Source organism: Lithobates pipiens, unplaced genomic scaffold, assembly GCF_037356315.1.
Source record: "Lithobates pipiens isolate NorthernLeopardFrog02 unplaced genomic scaffold, aLitPip1_a1.2 Scaffold_30, whole genome shotgun sequence".
NCBI lineage: Eukaryota > Metazoa > Chordata > Amphibia > Anura > Ranidae > Lithobates > Lithobates pipiens.
This window is the reverse complement of record NW_027507791.1, coordinates 185,346,946-185,363,844: the sequence shown is the minus strand read 5'-3', so window position 1 is coordinate 185,363,844 and position 16,899 is coordinate 185,346,946. Positions and strand designations below refer to the sequence as shown.

At 51.8% G+C, this 16,899-nt stretch overlaps 41 non-coding genes and 24 pseudogenes across 41 annotated transcripts; all 65 read left to right on the top strand.

The window, feature by feature from the left end:
• Positions 1-1,527: 1,527 nt before the first annotated feature.
• LOC143950359 (5S ribosomal RNA) lies at positions 1,528-1,646 on the top strand. Its single transcript, XR_013265768.1, has one exon. It is a non-coding gene; the product is annotated as a 5S ribosomal RNA (ribosomal RNA).
• Positions 1,647-1,755: 109 nt separating this feature from the next.
• On the top strand, positions 1,756-1,874 carry LOC143953046 (5S ribosomal RNA). The gene has a single exon (XR_013268164.1). It is a non-coding gene; the product is annotated as a 5S ribosomal RNA (ribosomal RNA).
• Positions 1,875-1,983: 109 nt separating this feature from the next.
• LOC143954942 (5S ribosomal RNA) lies at positions 1,984-2,102 on the top strand (annotated as a pseudogene).
• A 109-nt stretch (positions 2,103-2,211) lies between these two features.
• LOC143952480 (5S ribosomal RNA) lies at positions 2,212-2,330 on the top strand. The gene has a single exon (XR_013267653.1). It is a non-coding gene; the product is annotated as a 5S ribosomal RNA (ribosomal RNA).
• A 109-nt stretch (positions 2,331-2,439) lies between these two features.
• Positions 2,440-2,558, top strand: LOC143948582 (5S ribosomal RNA). The gene has a single exon (XR_013265409.1). It is a non-coding gene; the product is annotated as a 5S ribosomal RNA (ribosomal RNA).
• A 109-nt stretch (positions 2,559-2,667) lies between these two features.
• LOC143952491 (5S ribosomal RNA) lies at positions 2,668-2,786 on the top strand. Its single transcript, XR_013267662.1, has one exon. It is a non-coding gene; the product is annotated as a 5S ribosomal RNA (ribosomal RNA).
• Positions 2,787-2,896: 110 nt separating this feature from the next.
• On the top strand, positions 2,897-3,015 carry LOC143943561 (5S ribosomal RNA; annotated as a pseudogene).
• A 109-nt stretch (positions 3,016-3,124) lies between these two features.
• On the top strand, positions 3,125-3,243 carry LOC143952420 (5S ribosomal RNA). Its single transcript, XR_013267599.1, has one exon. It is a non-coding gene; the product is annotated as a 5S ribosomal RNA (ribosomal RNA).
• A 109-nt stretch (positions 3,244-3,352) lies between these two features.
• LOC143943978 (5S ribosomal RNA) lies at positions 3,353-3,471 on the top strand (annotated as a pseudogene).
• A 109-nt stretch (positions 3,472-3,580) lies between these two features.
• On the top strand, positions 3,581-3,699 carry LOC143953865 (5S ribosomal RNA). Its single transcript, XR_013268908.1, has one exon. It is a non-coding gene; the product is annotated as a 5S ribosomal RNA (ribosomal RNA).
• A 109-nt stretch (positions 3,700-3,808) lies between these two features.
• On the top strand, positions 3,809-3,927 carry LOC143944972 (5S ribosomal RNA; annotated as a pseudogene).
• A 109-nt stretch (positions 3,928-4,036) lies between these two features.
• LOC143952910 (5S ribosomal RNA) lies at positions 4,037-4,155 on the top strand. The gene has a single exon (XR_013268041.1). It is a non-coding gene; the product is annotated as a 5S ribosomal RNA (ribosomal RNA).
• Positions 4,156-4,264: 109 nt separating this feature from the next.
• Positions 4,265-4,383, top strand: LOC143950941 (5S ribosomal RNA). Its single transcript, XR_013266260.1, has one exon. It is a non-coding gene; the product is annotated as a 5S ribosomal RNA (ribosomal RNA).
• Positions 4,384-4,492: 109 nt separating this feature from the next.
• LOC143948329 (5S ribosomal RNA) lies at positions 4,493-4,611 on the top strand (annotated as a pseudogene).
• A 108-nt stretch (positions 4,612-4,719) lies between these two features.
• On the top strand, positions 4,720-4,838 carry LOC143944294 (5S ribosomal RNA; annotated as a pseudogene).
• A 109-nt stretch (positions 4,839-4,947) lies between these two features.
• LOC143950423 (5S ribosomal RNA) lies at positions 4,948-5,066 on the top strand. The gene has a single exon (XR_013265826.1). It is a non-coding gene; the product is annotated as a 5S ribosomal RNA (ribosomal RNA).
• Positions 5,067-5,175: 109 nt separating this feature from the next.
• Positions 5,176-5,294, top strand: LOC143951425 (5S ribosomal RNA). Its single transcript, XR_013266699.1, has one exon. It is a non-coding gene; the product is annotated as a 5S ribosomal RNA (ribosomal RNA).
• A 109-nt stretch (positions 5,295-5,403) lies between these two features.
• On the top strand, positions 5,404-5,522 carry LOC143952294 (5S ribosomal RNA). Its single transcript, XR_013267485.1, has one exon. It is a non-coding gene; the product is annotated as a 5S ribosomal RNA (ribosomal RNA).
• A 208-nt stretch (positions 5,523-5,730) lies between these two features.
• LOC143951107 (5S ribosomal RNA) lies at positions 5,731-5,849 on the top strand. The gene has a single exon (XR_013266410.1). It is a non-coding gene; the product is annotated as a 5S ribosomal RNA (ribosomal RNA).
• Positions 5,850-5,958: 109 nt separating this feature from the next.
• On the top strand, positions 5,959-6,077 carry LOC143953721 (5S ribosomal RNA). The gene has a single exon (XR_013268777.1). It is a non-coding gene; the product is annotated as a 5S ribosomal RNA (ribosomal RNA).
• Positions 6,078-6,186: 109 nt separating this feature from the next.
• On the top strand, positions 6,187-6,305 carry LOC143950335 (5S ribosomal RNA). Its single transcript, XR_013265746.1, has one exon. It is a non-coding gene; the product is annotated as a 5S ribosomal RNA (ribosomal RNA).
• A 109-nt stretch (positions 6,306-6,414) lies between these two features.
• On the top strand, positions 6,415-6,533 carry LOC143947860 (5S ribosomal RNA; annotated as a pseudogene).
• Positions 6,534-6,641: 108 nt separating this feature from the next.
• Positions 6,642-6,760, top strand: LOC143948351 (5S ribosomal RNA; annotated as a pseudogene).
• Positions 6,761-6,869: 109 nt separating this feature from the next.
• LOC143952744 (5S ribosomal RNA) lies at positions 6,870-6,988 on the top strand. The gene has a single exon (XR_013267891.1). It is a non-coding gene; the product is annotated as a 5S ribosomal RNA (ribosomal RNA).
• Positions 6,989-7,097: 109 nt separating this feature from the next.
• Positions 7,098-7,216, top strand: LOC143950928 (5S ribosomal RNA). Its single transcript, XR_013266248.1, has one exon. It is a non-coding gene; the product is annotated as a 5S ribosomal RNA (ribosomal RNA).
• Positions 7,217-7,325: 109 nt separating this feature from the next.
• LOC143954776 (5S ribosomal RNA) lies at positions 7,326-7,444 on the top strand. Its single transcript, XR_013269733.1, has one exon. It is a non-coding gene; the product is annotated as a 5S ribosomal RNA (ribosomal RNA).
• A 109-nt stretch (positions 7,445-7,553) lies between these two features.
• LOC143953149 (5S ribosomal RNA) lies at positions 7,554-7,672 on the top strand. The gene has a single exon (XR_013268258.1). It is a non-coding gene; the product is annotated as a 5S ribosomal RNA (ribosomal RNA).
• A 109-nt stretch (positions 7,673-7,781) lies between these two features.
• On the top strand, positions 7,782-7,900 carry LOC143951189 (5S ribosomal RNA). Its single transcript, XR_013266484.1, has one exon. It is a non-coding gene; the product is annotated as a 5S ribosomal RNA (ribosomal RNA).
• A 109-nt stretch (positions 7,901-8,009) lies between these two features.
• On the top strand, positions 8,010-8,118 carry LOC143949475 (5S ribosomal RNA; annotated as a pseudogene).
• A 109-nt stretch (positions 8,119-8,227) lies between these two features.
• Positions 8,228-8,346, top strand: LOC143949674 (5S ribosomal RNA; annotated as a pseudogene).
• Positions 8,347-8,455: 109 nt separating this feature from the next.
• On the top strand, positions 8,456-8,574 carry LOC143955032 (5S ribosomal RNA). The gene has a single exon (XR_013269778.1). It is a non-coding gene; the product is annotated as a 5S ribosomal RNA (ribosomal RNA).
• A 109-nt stretch (positions 8,575-8,683) lies between these two features.
• Positions 8,684-8,802, top strand: LOC143952205 (5S ribosomal RNA). The gene has a single exon (XR_013267404.1). It is a non-coding gene; the product is annotated as a 5S ribosomal RNA (ribosomal RNA).
• Positions 8,803-8,911: 109 nt separating this feature from the next.
• On the top strand, positions 8,912-9,030 carry LOC143944779 (5S ribosomal RNA). The gene has a single exon (XR_013265058.1). It is a non-coding gene; the product is annotated as a 5S ribosomal RNA (ribosomal RNA).
• Positions 9,031-9,139: 109 nt separating this feature from the next.
• Positions 9,140-9,258, top strand: LOC143945169 (5S ribosomal RNA). Its single transcript, XR_013265093.1, has one exon. It is a non-coding gene; the product is annotated as a 5S ribosomal RNA (ribosomal RNA).
• Positions 9,259-9,367: 109 nt separating this feature from the next.
• LOC143949474 (5S ribosomal RNA) lies at positions 9,368-9,476 on the top strand (annotated as a pseudogene).
• A 109-nt stretch (positions 9,477-9,585) lies between these two features.
• Positions 9,586-9,704, top strand: LOC143949673 (5S ribosomal RNA; annotated as a pseudogene).
• A 109-nt stretch (positions 9,705-9,813) lies between these two features.
• Positions 9,814-9,932, top strand: LOC143955020 (5S ribosomal RNA). The gene has a single exon (XR_013269777.1). It is a non-coding gene; the product is annotated as a 5S ribosomal RNA (ribosomal RNA).
• Positions 9,933-10,041: 109 nt separating this feature from the next.
• Positions 10,042-10,160, top strand: LOC143952204 (5S ribosomal RNA). The gene has a single exon (XR_013267403.1). It is a non-coding gene; the product is annotated as a 5S ribosomal RNA (ribosomal RNA).
• A 109-nt stretch (positions 10,161-10,269) lies between these two features.
• On the top strand, positions 10,270-10,388 carry LOC143944767 (5S ribosomal RNA). The gene has a single exon (XR_013265057.1). It is a non-coding gene; the product is annotated as a 5S ribosomal RNA (ribosomal RNA).
• Positions 10,389-10,497: 109 nt separating this feature from the next.
• LOC143945157 (5S ribosomal RNA) lies at positions 10,498-10,616 on the top strand. The gene has a single exon (XR_013265092.1). It is a non-coding gene; the product is annotated as a 5S ribosomal RNA (ribosomal RNA).
• Positions 10,617-10,725: 109 nt separating this feature from the next.
• On the top strand, positions 10,726-10,846 carry LOC143948466 (5S ribosomal RNA; annotated as a pseudogene).
• Positions 10,847-10,955: 109 nt separating this feature from the next.
• LOC143949688 (5S ribosomal RNA) lies at positions 10,956-11,065 on the top strand (annotated as a pseudogene).
• A 109-nt stretch (positions 11,066-11,174) lies between these two features.
• On the top strand, positions 11,175-11,293 carry LOC143950279 (5S ribosomal RNA). Its single transcript, XR_013265695.1, has one exon. It is a non-coding gene; the product is annotated as a 5S ribosomal RNA (ribosomal RNA).
• Positions 11,294-11,402: 109 nt separating this feature from the next.
• Positions 11,403-11,521, top strand: LOC143953739 (5S ribosomal RNA). Its single transcript, XR_013268793.1, has one exon. It is a non-coding gene; the product is annotated as a 5S ribosomal RNA (ribosomal RNA).
• Positions 11,522-11,630: 109 nt separating this feature from the next.
• On the top strand, positions 11,631-11,749 carry LOC143945603 (5S ribosomal RNA; annotated as a pseudogene).
• Positions 11,750-11,857: 108 nt separating this feature from the next.
• LOC143953393 (5S ribosomal RNA) lies at positions 11,858-11,976 on the top strand. The gene has a single exon (XR_013268480.1). It is a non-coding gene; the product is annotated as a 5S ribosomal RNA (ribosomal RNA).
• Positions 11,977-12,085: 109 nt separating this feature from the next.
• On the top strand, positions 12,086-12,204 carry LOC143952928 (5S ribosomal RNA). Its single transcript, XR_013268058.1, has one exon. It is a non-coding gene; the product is annotated as a 5S ribosomal RNA (ribosomal RNA).
• A 109-nt stretch (positions 12,205-12,313) lies between these two features.
• On the top strand, positions 12,314-12,432 carry LOC143944492 (5S ribosomal RNA; annotated as a pseudogene).
• Positions 12,433-12,541: 109 nt separating this feature from the next.
• Positions 12,542-12,660, top strand: LOC143952499 (5S ribosomal RNA). The gene has a single exon (XR_013267670.1). It is a non-coding gene; the product is annotated as a 5S ribosomal RNA (ribosomal RNA).
• Positions 12,661-12,769: 109 nt separating this feature from the next.
• On the top strand, positions 12,770-12,888 carry LOC143950807 (5S ribosomal RNA). The gene has a single exon (XR_013266140.1). It is a non-coding gene; the product is annotated as a 5S ribosomal RNA (ribosomal RNA).
• Positions 12,889-12,997: 109 nt separating this feature from the next.
• Positions 12,998-13,116, top strand: LOC143946129 (5S ribosomal RNA; annotated as a pseudogene).
• A 109-nt stretch (positions 13,117-13,225) lies between these two features.
• On the top strand, positions 13,226-13,344 carry LOC143944959 (5S ribosomal RNA; annotated as a pseudogene).
• A 109-nt stretch (positions 13,345-13,453) lies between these two features.
• Positions 13,454-13,572, top strand: LOC143948455 (5S ribosomal RNA; annotated as a pseudogene).
• Positions 13,573-13,681: 109 nt separating this feature from the next.
• LOC143945550 (5S ribosomal RNA) lies at positions 13,682-13,800 on the top strand. Its single transcript, XR_013265128.1, has one exon. It is a non-coding gene; the product is annotated as a 5S ribosomal RNA (ribosomal RNA).
• A 109-nt stretch (positions 13,801-13,909) lies between these two features.
• On the top strand, positions 13,910-14,028 carry LOC143954321 (5S ribosomal RNA). The gene has a single exon (XR_013269323.1). It is a non-coding gene; the product is annotated as a 5S ribosomal RNA (ribosomal RNA).
• Positions 14,029-14,137: 109 nt separating this feature from the next.
• Positions 14,138-14,256, top strand: LOC143954988 (5S ribosomal RNA; annotated as a pseudogene).
• A 109-nt stretch (positions 14,257-14,365) lies between these two features.
• Positions 14,366-14,484, top strand: LOC143951136 (5S ribosomal RNA). Its single transcript, XR_013266436.1, has one exon. It is a non-coding gene; the product is annotated as a 5S ribosomal RNA (ribosomal RNA).
• Positions 14,485-14,593: 109 nt separating this feature from the next.
• Positions 14,594-14,712, top strand: LOC143944958 (5S ribosomal RNA; annotated as a pseudogene).
• A 109-nt stretch (positions 14,713-14,821) lies between these two features.
• LOC143945538 (5S ribosomal RNA) lies at positions 14,822-14,940 on the top strand. Its single transcript, XR_013265127.1, has one exon. It is a non-coding gene; the product is annotated as a 5S ribosomal RNA (ribosomal RNA).
• Positions 14,941-15,049: 109 nt separating this feature from the next.
• LOC143954308 (5S ribosomal RNA) lies at positions 15,050-15,168 on the top strand. Its single transcript, XR_013269312.1, has one exon. It is a non-coding gene; the product is annotated as a 5S ribosomal RNA (ribosomal RNA).
• A 109-nt stretch (positions 15,169-15,277) lies between these two features.
• On the top strand, positions 15,278-15,396 carry LOC143954987 (5S ribosomal RNA; annotated as a pseudogene).
• Positions 15,397-15,505: 109 nt separating this feature from the next.
• Positions 15,506-15,624, top strand: LOC143944702 (5S ribosomal RNA; annotated as a pseudogene).
• Positions 15,625-15,733: 109 nt separating this feature from the next.
• Positions 15,734-15,852, top strand: LOC143944264 (5S ribosomal RNA; annotated as a pseudogene).
• Positions 15,853-15,961: 109 nt separating this feature from the next.
• On the top strand, positions 15,962-16,080 carry LOC143952252 (5S ribosomal RNA). Its single transcript, XR_013267447.1, has one exon. It is a non-coding gene; the product is annotated as a 5S ribosomal RNA (ribosomal RNA).
• A 109-nt stretch (positions 16,081-16,189) lies between these two features.
• Positions 16,190-16,308, top strand: LOC143952203 (5S ribosomal RNA). Its single transcript, XR_013267402.1, has one exon. It is a non-coding gene; the product is annotated as a 5S ribosomal RNA (ribosomal RNA).
• Positions 16,309-16,899: the final 591 nt, after the last annotated feature.

The window sequence follows — 16,899 nt, the reverse complement described above, 5'->3', positions numbered from 1 at the left end:
CTATACCAAGTTACCAGTCCTTATAAGAACTTTTGTGGACCAAGCAGGTTGTGTATTAGTGTTTAGCAGACTGTGCGTCAGTCCCTATACCGCTGAAGGACTGCTGCAGTATAGGGCAGCGGTCAGCAGTAGTGCACGGCAACCCTATGTATTGTGGACCGATAGCAGTCCTTACAGAACAGCAGACTGTACTGCACTCAGGCCTATGTACCGTAGCACCCTATACCAAGTTACCAGTCCTTATAAGAACTTTTGTGGACCAAGCAGGTTGTGTGTTAGTGTTTAGCAGACTGTGCGTCAGTCCCTATACCGCTGAAGGACTGCTGCAGTATAGGGCAGCGGTCAGCAGTAGTGCACGTCAACCCTATGTATTGTGGACCTATAGCGGTCCTTACAGAACAGCAGACTGTAACGCACTCAGGCCTATGTACCATAGCACCCTATACCAAGTTACCAGTCCTTATAAGAACTTTTGTGGACCAAGCAGGTTGTGTATTAGTGTTTAGCAGACTGTGCGTCAGTCCCTATACCGCTGAAGGACTGCTGCAGTATAGGGCAGCGGTCAGCAGTAGTGCACGGCAACCCTATCTATTGTGGACCGATAGCGGTCCTTACAGAACAGCAGACTGTACCGCACCCAAGCCTATGTACCGTAGCACCCTAGACAGACCAAGTTACCAGTCCTTATAAGAACTTTTGTGGAACAAGTGAGTTGTGAATGATTAGCAGACTGCAGCAGAAGGGCAGCAGTCAAGTATAATATTCTTTCTATATTTGGAAGAAAGAATATTATACGTGTACAAGCCTATTACCGTACCACTGATACCAGTCCTGAAAAGAACCTTTGTGGAACTAATAGTAACAGCAAGTCTTTAAAATTATCCTCACTGCCTGACACACTGCTTCCTGCCTGTCCCTATACAAATTGGCAAAAAAGAGTAGGCTGGAACGATTAGCTGGAACAGCTCTTTTGTGGACCTGATAGTAACAGCTAATGATGATGATGATGATGATGATGAAGAAAGACTAATCTGGCTGAGCTGTCCCTAAAATAGCAGCATACAGCGCTCTGTCCCTTTATCTAAACTGACAAAAGAAACTCAGGCTGCTGACCTAACACCTATACCAGTCCTGAAAAGAACTTTTGTGTACCAAATAGCTAGCGTTTTCTCTGTCCCTACTCCACACAGGATCCTTTCCCTACAGTGACAGAAGAAAGAATGTAAAATGGCCACCGGATCGGGTGTATTTATAGGTTAGGGGGAATGTCCAAGTGTCCATGAGCTGTCATGTCTCAATTGGTTGTCCTGTAACACATGATAAACGTGTCACGAAAGGTTAAAGTTCTTGTATACATTAAACACGTAAGTCCGCCGGGGCGAACGACGGAAAAAGGCGTTCGAACCCGCGGACGGCGAAAGTCGGAAATTCGCCGCGAAACGACCGCCGGGCGAACCGTTCGGCCATCACTACCCGAGGTGACCACCTTGGCTTTTGTCAAGAGAGTTGTAAGTAGGGTGCAAGATCGCCTACGGCCACATCACCCTGAATGCGCTCGATCTCGTCTGATCTCGGATGCTAAGTAGGGTCGGGCCTGGTTAGTACCTGGATGGGAGACCGCCTGGGAATACCAGGTGCCGTAGGCTTTTTTCATTTATGTTGTTGGCTTTGGCGACCTGCTGTATTTTCCCTCTCGATTGCCCGAGGTGACCACCTTGGCTTTTGTCAAGAGAGTTGTAAGTAGGGTGCAAGATCGCCTACGGCCACATCACCCTGAATGCGCTCGATCTCATCTGATCTCGCATGCTAAGCAGGGTCGGGCCTTGTTAGTACCTGGATGGGAGACCGCCTGGGAATACCAGGTGCCGTAGGCTTTTTTCCATTATGTTGTTGGCTTTGGCGACCTGCTGTATTTTTCCTCTCCATTGCCCGAGGTGACCACCTTGGCTTTTGTCAAGAGAGTTGTAAGTAGGGTGCAAGATCGCTTACGGCCACATCACACTGAATGCGCTCGATCTCATCTGATCTCGGATGCTAAGCAGGGTCGGGCTTGGTTAGTACCTGGATGGGAGACTGCCTGGGAATACCAGGTGCCGTAGGCTTTTTTCATTTATGTTGTTGGCTTTGGCGACCTGCTGTATTTTTCCTCTCGATTGCCCGAGGTGACCACGTTGGCTTTTGTCAAGAGAGTTGTAAGTAGGGTGCAAGATCACCTACGGCCACATCACCCTGAATGCGCTCGATCTCGTCTGATCTCGGATGATAAGCAGGGTCGGGCCTGGTTAGTACTTGAATGGGAGACCGCCTGGGAATACCAGGTGCCGTAGGCTTTTTTCCATTATTTTGTTGGCTTTGGCGACCTGCTGTATTTTTCCTCTCGATTGCCCGAGGTGACCACCTTGGCTTTTGTCAAGAGAGTTGTAAGTAGGGTGCAAGTTCGCCTACGGCCACATCACCCTGAATGCACTCGATCTCGTCTGATCTCGGATGCTAAGCAGGGTCAGGCCTGGTTAGTACTTGGATGGGAGACCGCCTGGGAATACCAGGTGCCGTAGGCTTTTTTCCATTATTTTGTTGGCTTTGGCGACCTGCTGTATTTTTCCTCTCGATTGCCAGAGGTGACCACCTTGGCTTTTGTCAAGAGAGTTGTAAGTAGGGTGCAAGCTCGCCTACGGCCACATCACCCTGAAAGCGCTCGATCTCATCTGATCTCGGATGCTAAGCATTGTCGGGCCTGGTTAGTACCTGGATGGGAGACCGCCTGGGAATACCAGGTGCCGTAGGCTTTTTTCCATTATGTTGTTGGCTTTGGCGACCTGCTGTATTTTTCCTCTCGATTGCCCGAGATGACCACCTTGGCATTTGTCAAGAGAGTTGTAAGTAGGGTGCAAAGATTGCCTACGGCCACATCACCCTGAATGCGCTCAATCTCGTCTGATCTCGGATGCTAAGCAGGGTCGGGCCTGGTTAGTACCTGGATGGGAGACCGCCTGGGAATACCATGTGCCGTAGGCTTTTTTCCATTATGTTGTTGGCTTTGGCGACCTGCTGTATTTTTCCTCTCGATTGCCTGAGGTGACCACCTTGGCTTTTGTCAAGAGAGTTGTAAGTAGGGTGCAAGATCGCCTACGGCCACATCACCCTGAATGCGCTCGATCTCGTCTGATCTCGGATGCTAAGCAGGGTCGGGCCTGGTTAGTACCTGGATGGGAGAGCGCCTGGGAATACCAGGTGCCGTAGGCTTTTTTCCATTATGTTGTTGGCTTTGGCGACCTGCTGTATTTTTCCTCTCGATTGCCCGAGGTGACCACCTTGGCTTTTGTCAAGAGAGTTGTAAGTAGGGTGCAAGATCGTCTACAGCCACATCACCCTGAATGCGCTCGATCTCGTCTGATCTCGGATGCTAAGCAGGGTCGGGCCTGGTTAGTACCTGGATGGGAGACCGCCTGGGAATACCATGTGCCGTAGGCTTTTTTCCATTATGTTGTTGGCTTTGGTGACCTGCTGTATTTTTCCTCTCGATTGCCTGAGGTGACCACCTTGGCTTTTGTCAAGAGAGTTGTAAGTAGGATGCAAGATTTCCTACGGCCACATCACCCTGAATGCGCTCGATCTCGTCTGATCTCGGATGCTAAGCAGGGTCGGGCCTGGTTAATACCTGGATGGGAGACCGCTTGGGAATACCAGGTGCTGTAGGCTTTATTCCATTATGTTGTTGGCTTTGGCGACCTGCTGTATTTTTCCTCTCGATTGCCCGAGGTGACCACCTTGGCTTTTGTCAAGAGAGTTGTAAGTAGGGTGCAAGATCGCCTACAGCCACATCACCCTGAATGCGCTCGATCTCGTCTGATTTCGGATGCTAAGCAGGGTCGGGCCTGGTTAGTACCTGGATGGGAGACCGCCTGGGAATACCATGTGCCGTAGGCTTTTTTCCATTATGTTGTTGGCTTTGGCGACCTGCTGTATTTTTTATCTCGATTGCCTGAGGTGACCACCTTGGCTTTTGTCAAGAGAGTTGTAAGTAGGGTGCAAGATTGCCTACGGCCACATCACCCTGAATGCGCTCGATCTCGTCTAATCTCGGATGCTAAGCAGGGTCGGGCCTGGTTAGTACCTGGATGGGAGACCGCTTGGGAATACCAGGTGCTGTAGGCTTTATTCCATTATGTTGTTGGCTTTGGCGACCTGCTGTATTTTTCCTCTCGATTGCCCGAGGTGACCACCTTGGCTTTTGTCAAGAGAGTTGTAAGTAGGGTGCAAGATCGCCTACGGCCACATCACCCTGAAGGCACTCGATCTCGTCTGATCTCGGATGCTAAGCAGGGTCGGGCCTGGTTAGTACCTGGATGGGAGACCGCCTGTGAATACCAGGTGCTGTAGGCTTTTTTCCATTATGTTGTTGGCTTTGGCGACCTGCTGTATTTTTCCTCTCGATTGCCCGAGGTGACCACCTTGGCTTTTGTCAAGAGAGTTGTAAGTAAGGTGTAAGATTGCCTACGGCCGCATCACCCTGAATGCGCTCGATCTCGTCTTATCTCGGATGCTATGCAGGGTCGGACCTGGTTAGTAACTGGATGGGAGACCGCCTGGGAATACCAGGTGCCGTAGGCTTTTTCCATTATGTTGTTGGCTTTGGCGACCTGCTGTATTTTTCCTTTCGATTCCCCGAGGTGACCACCTTGGCTTTTGTCAAGAGAGTTGTAAGTAGGGTGCAAGATCGCCTACGGCCACGTCACCCTGAATGCGCTCGATCTCGTCTGATCTTGGATGCTAAGCAGGGTCAGGCCTGGTTAGTACATGGATGGGAGACCGCCTGTGAATACCAGGTGCTGTAGGCTTTTTTCCATTATGTTGTTGGCTTTGGCGACCTGCTGTATTTTTCCTCTCGATTGCCCGAGGTGACCACCTTGGCTTTTGTCAAGATAGTTGTAAGTAGGGTGCAAGATCACCTACGGCCACATCACCCTGAATGCGCTCGATCTCGTCTGATCTCGGATGCTAAGCAGGGTCGGGCCTGGTTAGTACCTGGATGGGAGACCGCCTGGGAATACCAGGTGCCGTAGGCTTTTTTCCATTATGTTGTTGGCTTTGGCGACCTGCTGTATTTTTCCTCTCGATTGCCCGAGGTGACCACCTTGGCTTTTGTCAAGAGAGTTGTAAGTAGGGTGCCAGATTGCCTATGGCCACATCACCCTGAATGCGCTCGATCTCGTCTGATCTCGGGTGCTAAGCAGGGTCGGGCCTGGTTAGTACCTGGATGGGAGACCGCCTGGGAATACCAGGTGCCGTAGGCTTTTTTCAATTATGTTGTTGGCTTTGGCGACCTGCTGTATTTTTCCTCTCGATTGCCTGAGGTGACCACCTTGGCTTTTGTCAAGAGAGTTGTAAGTAGGGTGCAAGATCGCTTATGGCCACATCACCCTGAATGCGCTTGATCTCGTCTGATCTCGGATGCTAAGCAGGGTCGGGCCTGGTTAGTACCTGGATGGGAGACCGCCTGGGAATACCAGGTGCCGTAGGCTTTTTTCCATTATGTTGTTGGCTTTGGCGACCTGCTGTATTTTTCCTCTCGCTTGCCCGAGGTGACCACCTTGGTTTTTGTCAAGAGAGTTGTAAGTAGGTTGTAAGTAGGTTGCAAGTAGGTTGCAAGTAGGTTGCAAGTAGGTTGCAAGAAGGTTGCAAGAAGGTTGCAAGAAGGTTGCAAGTAGGTTGCAAGTAGGTTGCAAGATTGCCTACGGCCACATCACCCTGAATGCGCTCGATCTCGTCTGATCTCGGATGCTAAGCAGGGTCGGGCCTGGTTAGTACCTGGATGGGAGACCGCCTGGAAATACCAGGTGCCGTAGGCTTTTTTCCATTATGTTGTTGGCTTTGGCGACCTGCTGTATTTTTCCTCTCGATTGCCCGAGGTGACCACCTTGGCTTTTGTCAAGAGAGTTGTAAGTAGGGTGCAAGATCGCCTACGGCCACATCACCCTTAATGCGCTCAATCTCGTCTGATCTCGGATGCTAAGCAGGGTCGGGCCTGGTTAGTACCTGGATGGGAGACCACTTGGGAATACCAGGTGCCGTAGGCTTTTTTCCATTATGTTGTTGGCTTTGGCGACCTGCTGTATTTTTCCTCTCGATTGCCCGAGGTGACCACCTTGGCTTTTGTCAAGAGAGTTGTAAGTAGGGTGCAAGATCGCCTGCGGCCACATCACCCTTAATGCGCTCGATCTCATCTGATCTCGGATGCTAAGCAGGGTCGGGCCTGGTTAGTACCTGGATGGGAGACCGCCTGGGAATACCAGGTGCCGTAGGCTTTTTTCCATTATGTTGTTGGCTTTGGCGACCTGCTGTATTTTTCCTCTCGATTGCCCGAGGTGACCACCTTGGCTTTTGTCAAGAGAATTGTAAGTAGGGTGCAAGATCGCCTACGGCCACATCACCCTGAATGCTCTAGATCTCGACTGATCTCGGATGCTATGCAGGGTCGGACCTGGTTAGTAACTGGATGGGAGACCGCCTGGGAATACCAGGTGCCGTAGGCTTTTTCCATTATGTTGTTGGCTTTGGCGACCTGCTGTATTTTTCCTTTCGATTCCCCGAGGTGACCACCTTGGCTTTTGTCAAGAGAGTTGTAAGTAGGGTGCAAGATCGCCTACGGCCACATCACCCTGAATGCGCTAGATCTCGTCTGATCTCGGATGCTATGCAGGGTCGGGCCTGGTTAGTAACTGGATGGGAGACCGCCTGGGAATACCAAGTGCCATAGGCTATTTTCCATTATGTTGTTGGCTTTGGCAACCTGCTGTATTTTTCCTCTCGATTGCCCGAGGTGACCACCTTGGCTTTTGTCAAGAGAGTTGTAAGTAGGGTGCAAGATCGCCTACGGCCACATCACCCTGAATACGCTCGATCTCGTCTGATCTCGGATGCTAAGCAGGGTCGGGCATGATTAGTACCTGGATGGGAGACCGCCTGGGAATACCAGGTGCCGTAGGCTTTTTTCCATTATGTTGTTGGCTTTGGCGACCTGTGGTATTTTTCCTCTCGATTGCCCGAGGTAACCACCTTGGCTTTTGTCAAGAGAGTTGTAAGTAGGGTGCAAGATCGCCTACGGCCACATCACCCTGAATGCGCTCGATCTTGTCTGATCTCGGATGCTAAGCAGGGTCGGGCCTGGTTAGTACCTGGATGGGAGACCACCTGGGAATACCAGGTGCCGTAGGCTTTTTTCCATTATGTTGTTGGCTTTGGCGACCTGCTGTATTTTTCCTCTCGATTGCCCGAGGTGACCACCTTGGCTTTTGTCAAGAGAGTTGTAAGTAGGGCACAAGATTGCCTATGGCCACATCACCCTGAATGCGCTCGATCTTGTCTGATCTCGGATGCTAAGCAGGGTCGGGCCTGGTTAGTACCTGGATGGGAGACCGCCTGCGAATACCAGGTGCCGTAGGCTTTTTTCCATTATGTTGTTGGCTTTGGCGACCTGCTGTATTTTTCCTCTCGATTGCCCGAGGTGACCACCTTGGCTTTTGTCAAGAGAGTTGTAAGTAGGGTGCAAGATCGCCTACGGCCACATCATCCTGAATGCGCTCGATCTCATCTGATCTCGGATGCTAAGCAGGGTCAGGCCTGGTTAGTACCTGGTTGGGAGACCGCCTGGGAATACCAGGTGCCGTAGGCTTTTTTCCATTATGTTGTTGGCTTTGGCAACCTGCTGTATTTTTCCTCTCGATTGCCCGAGGTGACCACCTTGGCTTTTGTCAAGAGAGTTGTAAGTAGGGTGCAAGATCGCCTACGGCCGCATCACCCTGAATGCGCTCGATCTCGTCTGATCTCGGATGCTAAGCAGGGTCGGGCCTGGTTAGTACCTGGATGGGAGACCGCCTGGGAATACCGGGTGCCGTAGGCTTTTTTCCATTATGTTGTTGGCTTTGGCGACCTGCTATATTTTTCCTCTCGATTGCCTGAGGTGACCACCTTGGCTTTTGTCAAGAGAGTTGTAAGTATGGTGCAAGATCGCCTACAGCCAAATCACCCTGAATGCGCTCGATCTCGTATGCTAAGCAGGGTCGGGCCTGGTTGGTACCTGGGTGGGAGACCGCCTGGGAATACCAGGTGCCGTAGACTTTTTTCCATTATGTTGTTGGCTTTGGCGACCTGCTGTATTTTTCCTCTCGATTGCCCGAGGTGACCACCTTGGCTTTTGTCAAGAGAGTTGTAAGTAGGGTGCAAGATCGCCTACAGCCACATCACCCTGAATGCGCTCGATTTTGTCTGTCGTCGGATGCTAAGCAGGGTCGGGCCTGGTTAGTACCTGGATGGGAGACCGCCTGGGAATACTAGTTGCCGTAGGCTTTTTTCCATTATGTTGTTGGCTTTGGCGAACTGCTGTATTTTTCCTCTCTATTGCCCGAGGTGACCACCTTGGCTCTTGTCAAGAGAGTTGTAAGTAGGGTGCAAGATCGCCTATGGCCACATCACCCTGAATGCGCTCGATCTCATCTGATCTCGGATGCTAAGCAGGGTCGGGCCTGGTTAGTACCTGGATGGGAGACCGCCTGGGAATACCAGGTGCCGTAGGCTTTTTTCCATTATGTTGTTGGCTTTTGCGACCTGCTGTATTTTTCCTCTCGATTGCCCGAGGTGACTACCTTGGCTTTTGTCAAGAGAGTTGTAAGTAGGGTGCAAGATCGCTTACAGCCACATCACCCTGAATGCGCTCGATCTCGTCTGATCTCGGATGCTAAGCAGGGTCGGGCCAGGTTAGTACCTGGATGGGAGACCGCCTGGGAATACCAGGTGCCGTAGGCTTTTTTCCATTATGTTGTTGGCTTTGGCGACCTGCTGTATTTTTCCTCTCGATTGCCCGAGGTGACCACCTTGGCTTTTGTCAAAAGAGTTGTAAGTAGGGTGCAAGATCGCCTACGGCCACATCATCCTGAATGCGCTCGATCTCATCTGATCTCGGATGCTAAGCAGGGTCGGGCCTGGTTAGTACCTGGATGGGAGACCGCCTGGGAATACCAGGTGCCGTAGGCTTTTTTCCATTATGTTGTTGGCTTTGGCGACCTGCTGTATTTTTCCTCTCGATTGCCCGAGGTGACCACCTTGGCTTTTGTCAAGAGAGTTGTAAGTAGGGTGCAAGATCGCCTACGGCCACATCACCCTGAATGCGCTCGATCTCGTCTGATCTCGGATGCTAAGCAGGGTCGGGCCTGGTTAGTACCTGGATGGGAGACCGCCTGGGAATACCGGGTGCCGTAGGCTTTTTTCCATTATGTTGTTGGCTTTGGCGACCTGCTATATTTTTCCTCTCGATTGCCTGAGGTGACCACCTTGGCTTTTGTCAAGAGAGTTGTAAGTATGGTGCAAGATCGCCTACAGCCAAATCACCCTGAATGCGCTCGATCTCGTATGCTAAGCAGGGTCGGGCCTGGTTGGTACCTGGGTGGGAGACCGCCTGGGAATACCAGGTGCCGTAGACTTTTTTCCATTATGTTGTTGGCTTTGGCGACCTGCTGTATTTTTCCTCTCGATTGCCCGAGGTGACCACCTTGGCTTTTGTCAAGAGAGTTGTAAGTAGGGTGCAAGATCGCCTACAGCCACATCACCCTGAATGCGCTCGATTTTGTCTGTCGTCGGATGCTAAGCAGGGTCGGGCCTGGTTAGTACCTGGATGGGAGACCGCCTGGGAATACTAGTTGCCGTAGGCTTTTTTCCATTATGTTGTTGGCTTTGGCGAACTGCTGTATTTTTCCTCTCTATTGCCCGAGGTGACCACCTTGGCTCTTGTCAAGAGAGTTGTAAGTAGGGTGCAAGATCGCCTATGGCCACATCACCCTGAATGCGCTCGATCTCATCTGATCTCGGATGCTAAGCAGGGTCGGGCCTGGTTAGTACCTGGATGGGAGACCGCCTGGGAATACCAGGTGCCGTAGGCTTTTTTCCATTATGTTGTTGGCTTTTGCGACCTGCTGTATTTTTCCTCTCGATTGCCCGAGGTGACTACCTTGGCTTTTGTCAAGAGAGTTGTAAGTAGGGTGCAAGATCGCTTACAGCCACATCACCCTGAATGCGCTCGATCTCGTCTGATCTCGGATGCTAAGCAGGGTCGGGCCAGGTTAGTACCTGGATGGGAGACCGCCTGGGAATACCAGGTGCCGTAGGCTTTTTTCCATTATGTTGTTGGCTTTGGCGACCTGCTGTATTTTTCCTCTCGATTGCCCGAGGTGACCACCTTGGCTTTTGTCAAAAGAGTTGTAAGTAGGGTGCAAGATCGCCTACGGCCACATCATCCTGAATGCGCTCGATCTCATCTGATCTCGGATGCTAAGCAGGGTCGGGCCTGGTTAGTACCTGGATGGGAGACCGCCTGGGAATACCAGGTGCCGTAGGCTTTTTTCCATTATGTTGTTGGCTTTGGCGACCTGCTGTATTTTTCCTCTCGATTGCCCGAGGTGACCACCTTGGCTTTTGTCAAGAGAGTTGTAAGTAGGGTGCAAGATCGCCTACGGCCACATCACCCTGAATGCGCTCGATCTCGTCTGATCTCGGATGCTAAGCAGGGTCGGGCCTGGTTAGTACCTGGATGGGAGACCGCCTGGGAATACCGGGTGCCGTAGGCTTTTTTCCATTATGTTGTTGGCTTTGGCGACCTGCTATATTTTTCCTCTCGATTGCCCGAGGTGACCACCTTGGCTTTTGTCAAGAGAGTTGTAAGTAGGGTGCAAGATCGCCTAGAGCCGCATCACCCTGAATGCACTCGATTTCTCGTCTGATCTCGGATGCTAAGCAGGGTCGGTCCTGGTTAGTACCTGGATGGGAGACCGCCTGGGAATACCAGGTGCCGTAGGTTTTTTTCCATTATGTTGTTGGCTTTGGCGACCTGCTATATTTTTCCTCTCGATTGCCCGAGGTGACCACCTTGGCTTTTGTCAAGAGAGTTGTAAGTAGGGTGCAAGATCGCCTACGGCCACATCACCCTGAATGTGCTCAATCTCGTTATGCTAAGCAGGGTTGGGCCTGGTTGGTACCTGGATGGGAGACCGCCTGGGAATACCAGGTGCCGTAGGCTTTTTTACATTATGGTGTTGGCTTTGGCGACCTGTTGTTTTATTCCTCTCGATTGCCCGAGGTGACCACCTTGGCTTTTGTCAAGAGAGTTGTAAGTAGGGTGCCAGATCGCCTACGGCCACATCACCCTGAATGCGCTTGATCTCGTCTGATCTCGGATGCTAAGCAGGGTCGGGCCTGGTTAGTACCTGGATGGGAGACCGCCTGGGAATACCAGGTGCCGTAGGCTTTTTTCTATTATGTTGTTGGCTTTGGCGACCTGCTGTATTTTTCCTCTCGATTGCCCGAGGTGACCACCTTGGCTTTTGTCAAGAGAGTTGTAAGTAGGGTGCAAGATCGCCTACAGCCATATAGCCCTGAATGCACTCGATCTCGTCTGATCTCGGATGCTAAGCAGGGTCGGGCCTGGTTAGTACCTGAATGGGAGACCGCCTGGGAATACCAGGTGCCGTAGGCTTTTTTCCATTATGTTGTTGGCTTTGGCGACCTGCTGTATTTTTCCTCTCGATTGCCCGAGGTGACCACCTTGGCTTTTGTCAAGAGAGTTGTAAGTAGGATGCAAGATCGCCTACGGCCACATCACCCTGAATGCGCTTGATCTAGTCTGATCTTGGATGCTAAGCAGGGTCGGGCCTGGTTAGTACCTGGATGGGAGACCGCCTGGGAATACCAGGTGCCGTGGGCGTTTTTCCATTATGTTGTTGGCTTTGGCGACCTGCTGTATTTCTCTCTCGATTGCCCGAGGTGACCACCTTGGCTTTTGTCAAGAGAGTTGTAAGTAGGGTGCAAGATCGCCTACAGCCACATCACCCTGAATGCGCTCGATCTCGTCTGATCTCGGATGCTAAGCAGGGTCGGGCCTGGTTAGTACCTGGATGGGAGACCGCCTGGGAATACTAGGTGCCGTAGGCTTTTTGCCATTATGTTGTTGGCTTTGGCGACCTGCAGTATTTTTCCTCTCGATTGCCCGAGGTGACCACCTTGGCTTTTGTCAAGAGAGTTGTAAGTAGGGTGCAAGATCGCCTACGGCCACATCACCCTGAATGCGCTCGATCTCGTCTGACGTCGGATGCTAAGCAGGGTCGGGCCTGGTTAGTACCTGGATGGGAGACCGCCTGGGAATACCAGGTGCCGTAGGCTTTTTTCCATTATGTTGTTGGCTTTGGCGACCTGCTGTATTTTTCCTCTCGATTGCCCGAGGTGACCACCTTGGCTTTTGTCAAGAGAGTTGTAAGTAGGGGGCAAGATCACCTTCGGCCACATCATCCTGAATGCGCTCGATCTCATCTGATCTCGGATGCTAAGCAGGGTTGGGCTCGGTTAGTACCTGGATGGGAGACTGCCTGGGAATACCAGGTGCCGTAGGCTTTTTTCCATTATGTTGTTGGCTTTGGCGACCTGCTGTATTTTTCCTCTCTATTGCCCGAGGTGACCACCTTGGCTTTTGTCAAGAGAGTTGTAAGTAGGGTGCAAGATCGCCTACAGCCACATCACCCTGAATGCGCTCGATCTCATCTGGTCTCGGATGCTAAGCAGGGTCGGGCCTGGTTAGTACCTGGATGGGAGACCGCCTGGGAATACCAGGTGCCGTAGGCTTTTTTCCATTATGTTGTTGGCTTTGGCGACCTGCTGTATTTTTCCTCTCGATTGCCCGAGGTGACCACCTTGGCTTTTGTCAAGAGAGTTGTAAGTAGGGGGCAAGATCACCTACGGCCACATCATCCTGAATGCGCTCGATCTCATCTGATCTCGGATGCTAAGCAGGGTTGGGCCCGGTTAGTACCTGGATGGGAGACCGCCTGGGAATACCAGGTGCCGTAGGCTTTTTTCCATTATGTTGTTGGCTTTGGCGACCTGCTGTATTTTTCCTCTCTATTGCCCGAGGTGACCACCTTGGCTTTTGTCAAGAGAGTTGTAAGTAGGATGCAAGATCGCCTACGGCCTCATCACCCTGAATGCGCTCCATCTCGTCTGATCTCGGATTCTAAGCAGGGTCGGGCCTGGTTAGTACCTGGATGGGAGACCGCCTGGGAATACCAGGTGCCGTAGGCTTTTTTCCATTATGTTGTTGGCTTTGGCGACCTGCTGTATTTTTCCTTTCGATTGCCCGAGGTGACCACCTTGGCTTTTGTCAAGAGAGTTGTAAGTAGGGTGCAAGATTGCTTATTGCCACATCACCCGGAATGCGCTCGATCTCGTCTGATCTCGGATGCTAAGCAGGGTCGGGCCTGGTTAGTACCTGGATGGGAGACCACCTGGGAACACCAGGTGCCATAGGCTTTTTTCCATTATGTTGTTGGCTTTGGCGACCTGCTGTATTTTTCCTCTCCATTGCCCGAGGTGACCACCTTGGCTTTTGTCAAGGGAGTTGTAAGTAGGATGCAAGATCGCCTACGCCCACATCACCCTGAATGTGCTCGATCTTGTCTGATCTCAGATGCTAAGCAGGGTCTGGCCTGGTTAGTACCTGGATGGGAGACCGCCTGGGAATACCAGGTGCCGTAGGTTTTTTTCCATTATGTTGTTGGCTTTGGCAACCTGCTGTATTTTTCCTCTCGATTGCCCGAGGTGACCACCTTGGCTTTTGTCAAGAGAGTTGTAAGTAGGGTGCAAGATTACCTACGGCCACATCACCCTGAATGCGCTCGATCCCGTCTGATCTCGGATGCTAAGCAGGGTTGGGCCTGGTTAGTACCTGGATGGGAGACCGCCTGGGAATACCAGGTGCTGTAGGATTTTTTCCATTATGTTGTTGGCTTTGGCGACCTGCTGTATTTTTCCTCTCCATTGCCCAAGGTGACCACCTTGGCTTTTGTCAAGAGAGTTGTAAGTAGGGTGCAGGATCGCCTACGGCCACATCACCCTGAATGCGCTCGATCTCGTCTGATCTCGGATGCTAAGCAGGGTCGGGCCTGGTTAGTACCTGGATGGGAGACCGCCTGGGAATACCAGGTGCCGTAGGCTTTTTTCCATTATGTTGTTGGCTTTGGCGACCTGCTGTATTTTTCCTCTCGATTGCCCGAGGTGACCACCTTGGCTTTTGTCAAGAGAGTTGTAAGTAGGGTGCAAGACCGCCTACGGTCACATCAGCCTGAATGCGCTCGATCTCGTCTGATCTCGGATGCTAAGCAGGGTCGGGCCTGCTTAGTACCTGGATGGGAGACCGCCTGGGAATACCAGGTGCCGTAGGCTTTTTTCCATTATGTTGTTGGCTTTGGCGACCTGCTGTATTTTTCCTCTCGATTGCCCGAGGTGACCACCTTGGCTTTTGTCAAGAGAGTTGTAAGTAGGGTGCAAGGTCGCCTACGGCCACATCACCCTGAATGCGCTCGATCTCGTCTGATCTCGGATGCTAAGCAGGGTCGGGCCTGGTTAGTACCGGGATGGGAGACCGCCTGGGAATACCAGGTGCTGTAGGATTTTTTCCATTATGTTGTTGGCTTTGGCGACCTGCTGTATTTTTCCTCTCCATTGCCCGAGGTGACCACCTTGGCTTTTGTCAAGAGAGTTGTAAGTAGGGTGCAGGTTCTCCTACGGCCACATCACCCTGAATGCGCTCGATCTTGTCTGATCTCGGATGCTAAGCAGGGTCTGGCCTGGTTAGTACCTTGATGGGAGACCGCCTGGGAATACCAGGTGCCGTAGGCTTTTTTCCATTATGTTGTTGGCTTTGGCAACCTGCTGTATTTTTCCTCTCGATTGCCCGAGGTGACCACCTTGGCTTTTGTCAAGAGAGTTGTAAGTAGGGTGCAAGATTACCTACGGCCACATCACCCTGAATGCGCTCGATCCCGTCTGATCTCGGATGCTAAGCAGGGTTGGGCCTGGTTAGTACCTGGATGGGAGACCGCCTGGGAATACCAGGTGCTGTAGGATTTTTTCCATTATGTTGTTGGCTTTGGCGACCTGCTGTATTTTTTCTCTCCATTCCCCGAGGTGACCACCTTGGCTTTTGTCAAGAGAGTTGTAAGTAGGGTGCAGGATCGCCTACGGCCACATCACCCTGAATGCGCTCGATCTCGTCTGATCTCGGATGCTAAGCAGGGTCGGGCCTGGTTAGTACCTGGATGGGAGACCGCCTGGGAATACCAGGTGCCGTAGGCTTTTTTCCATTATGTTGTTGGCTTTGGCGACCTGCTGTATTTTTCCTCTCGATTGCCCGAGGTGACCACCTTGGCTTTTGTCAAGAGAGTTGTAAGTAGGGTGCAAGACCGCCTACGGTCACATCAGCCTGAATGCGCTCGATCTCGTCTGATCTCGGATGCTAAGCAGGGTCGGGCCTGCTTAGTACCTGGATGGGAGACCGCCTGGGAATACCAGGTGCCGTAGGCTTTTTTCCATTATGTTGTTGGCTTTGGCGACCTGCTGTATTTTTCCTCTCGATTGCCCGAGGTGACCACCTTGGCTTTTGTCAAGAGAGTTGTAAGTAGGGAGCAGGATCGCCTACGGCCACATCACCCTGAATGCGCTCGATCTCGTCTGATCTCAGATGCTAAGCAGGGTCGGGCCTGATTAGAACCTGGATGGGAGACCGCCTGGGAATACCAGGTGCCGTAGGCTTTTTTCCATTATGTTGTTGGCTTTGGCGACCTGCTGTATTTTTCCTCTCGATTGCCCGAGGTGACCACCTTGGCTTTTGTCAAGAGAGTTGTAAGTAGGGAGCAGGATCGCCTACGGCCACATCACCCTGAATGCGCTCGATCTCGTCTGATCTCAGATGCTAAGCAGGGTCGGGCCTGGTTAGAACCTGGATGGGAGACCGCCTGGGAATACCAGGTGCCGTAGGCTTTTTTCCATTATGTTGTTGGCTTTGGCGACCTGCTGTATTTTTCCTCTCGATTGCCCGAGGTGACCACCTTGGCTTTTGTCAAGAGAGTTGTAAGTAGGGTGCAAGATCGCCTACGGCCACATCACCCTGAATGCGCTCGATCTCGTGTGATCTCGGATGCTAAGCAGGGTCGGGCCTGGTTAGTACCTGGATGGGAGACCGCCTGGGAATACTAGGTGCCGTAGGCTTTTTTCCATCATGTTGTTGGCTTTGGCGACCTGCTGTATTTTTCCTCTCGATTGCCCGAGGTGACCACCTTGGCTTTTGTCAAGAGAGTTGTAAGTAGGGTGCAAGATCGCCTACGGCCACATCACCCTGAATGCGCTCGATCTCGTCTGATCTCGGATGCTAAGCAGGGTCGGGCCTGGTTAGTACCTGGATGGGAGACCGCCTGGGAATGCCAGGTGCCGTAGGGTTTTTTTCCATTATGTTGTTGGCTTTGGCGACCTGCTGTATTTTTCCTCTCGATTGCCCGAGGTGACCACCTTGGCTTTTGTCAAGAGAGTTGTAAGTAGGGTGCAAGATAGCCTACGGCCACATCACCCTGAATGCACTCGATCTCGTCTGATCTCGCATGCTAAGCAGGGTCGGGCCTGGTTAGTACCTGGATGGGAGACCGCCTGGCAGGGGCGTAACTAGAAATCACTGGGCCCCATAGCAAAATGTTGTATGGGGCCCCCCCCCCAAAAAAAAATAACTAATGCCATTGAACAGCAGATTACCACACCCATGTGGCACAGTACCCAGGCAACAGCTTATATTCATTTCGAACAACAAAGTATGCAGTATACTGTATGCAGCCCCTGAAGGACACAGATTGCTGACCTCTATCAGTGCAGTACAGACACCCCCTACCTCAGTGCAGAACCCCAGCAGTACAGACACCCCCCTCAGTAGTACAGACCCCCCAGCAGTGCAGACACCCCACTTAGTACAGACACCCCCCCCCATTAGACTCCCCCCTCAGAGCAGGACCACCCCAGCAGTACAAATACCTCCCAGTGCAG